This window comes from Coregonus clupeaformis, unplaced genomic scaffold (genome assembly GCF_020615455.1).
Source record: "Coregonus clupeaformis isolate EN_2021a unplaced genomic scaffold, ASM2061545v1 scaf0680, whole genome shotgun sequence".
Lineage (NCBI taxonomy): Eukaryota > Metazoa > Chordata > Actinopteri > Salmoniformes > Salmonidae > Coregonus > Coregonus clupeaformis.
In genome coordinates, this window is record NW_025534135.1 from 48,763 (window position 1) to 51,471 (window position 2,709).

The window sequence follows — 2,709 nt, forward strand, 5'->3', positions numbered from 1 at the left end:
ATCTCATTCTACAGTAACTACCTCTATATAACTCTTCTCTATCTCATTCTACAGTAACTACCTCTATATAACTCTTCCTCTATCTCATTCTACAATAACTACCTCTATATAACTTTACCTCTATCTCATTCTACAGTAACTACCTCTATATAACTCTTCCTCTATCTCATTCTACAGTAACTACCTCTATATAACTCTTCCTCTAACTCATTCTACAGTAACTACCTCTATATAACCTTTACCTCTATCTCATTCTACAGTAACTACCTCTATATAACTCTACCTCTAACTCATTCTACAGTAACTACCTCTATATAACTTTACCTCTATCTCATTCTACAGTAACTACCTCTATATAACTCTTCCTCTATCTCATTCTACAGTAACTACCTCTATATAACTCTTCCTCTATCTCATTCTACAGTAACTACCTCTATATAACTCTTCCTCTATCTCATTCTACAGTAACTACCTCTATATAACTTTACCTCTATCTCATTCTACAGTAACTACCTCTATATAACTCTACCTCTATCTCATTCTACAGTAACTACCTCTATATAACTTTACCTCTATCTCATTCTACAGTAACTACCTCTATATAACTCTTCCTCTATCTCATTCTACAGTAACTACCTCTATATAACTCTTCCTCTAACTCATTCTACAGTAACTACCTCTATATAACTTTACCTCTATCTCATTCTACAGTAACTACCTCTATATAACTCTTCCTCTATCTCATTCTACAGTAACTACCTCTATATAACTCTTCCTCTATCTCATTCTACAGTAACTACCTCTATATAACTTTACCTCTATCTCATTCTACAGTAACTACCTCTATATAACTCTTCCTCTATCTCATTCTACAGTAACTACCTCTATATAACTCTTCCTCTAACTCATTCTACAGTAACTACCTCTATATAACTTTACCTCTATCTCATTCTACAGTAACTACCTCTATATAACTCTACCTCTAACTCATTCTACAGTAACTACCTCTATATAACTCTTACCTCTATCTCATTCTACAGTAACTACCTCTATATAACTCTACCTCTATCTCATTCTACAGTAACTACCTCTATATAACTCTTCCTCTATCTCATTCTACAGTAACTACCTCTATATAACTCTTCCTCTATCTCATTCTACAGTAACTACCTCTATATAACTTTACCTCTATCTCATTCTACAGTAACTACCTCTATATAACTCTACCTCTATCTCATTCTACAATAACTACCTCTATATAACTTTACCTCTATCTCATTCTACAGTAACTACCTCTATATAACTCTACCTCTATCTCATTCTACAGTAACTACCTCTATATAACTTTACATCTATCTCATTCTACAGTAACTACCTCTATATAACTCTTCCTCTATCTCATTCTACAATAACTACCTCTATATAACTTTAACTCTATCTCATTCTACAGTAACTACCTCTATATAACTTTACCTCTATCTCATTCTACAGTAACTACCTCTATATAACTTTACCTCTATCTCATTCTACAGTAACTACCTCTATATAACTCTTCCTCTATCTCATTCTACAGTAACTACCTCTATATAACGCTACCTCTATCTCATTCTACAGTAACTACCTCTATATAACTCTACCTCTAACTCATTCTACAGTAACTACCTCTATATAACTCTACTCTAACTCATTCTACAGTAACTACCTCTATATAACTCTTCCTCTATCTCATTCTACAGTAACTACCTCTATATAACTCTTCCTCTATCTCATTCTATAGTAACTACCTCTATATAACTTTACCTCTATCTCATTCTACAGTAACTACCTCTATATAACTTTACCTCTATCTCATTCTACAGTAACTACCTCTATATAACTCTACCTCTATCTCATTCTACAGTAACTACCTCTATATAACTCTACCTCTAACTCATTCTACAGTAACTACCTCTATATAACTCTACCTCTAACTCATTCTACAGTAACTACCTCTATATAACTTTACCTCTATCTCATTCTACAGTAACTACCTCTATATAACTCTACCTCTAACTCATTCTACAGTAACTACCTCTATATAACTCTACTCTAACTCATTCTACAGTAACTACCTCTATATAACTCTTCCTCTATCTCATTCTACAGTAACTACCTCTATATAACTCTTCCTCTATCTCATTCTACAGTAACTACCTCTATATAACTCTTTACCTCTATCTCATTCTACAGTAACTACCTCTATATAACTCTTCCTCTATCTCATTCTACAGTAACTACCTCTATATAACTCTACCTCTAACTCATTCTACAGTAACTACCTCTATATAACTCTTCCTCTATCTCATTCTACAGTAACTACCTCTATATAACTTTACCTCTATCTCATTCTACAGTAACTACCTCTATATAACTCTTCCTCTATCTCATTCTACAGTAACTACCTCTATATAACTTTACCTCTATCTCATTCTACAGTAACTACCTCTATATAACTTTTCCTCTATCTCATTCTACAGTAACTACCTCTATATAACTTTACCTCTATCTCATTCTACAGTAACTACCTCTATATAACTCTTCCTCTATCTCATTCTACAGTAACTACCTCTATATAACGCTACCTCTATCTCATCCTACAGTAACTACCTCTATATAACTCTACCTCTAACTCATTCTACAGTAACTACCTCTATATAACTCTTCCTCTAT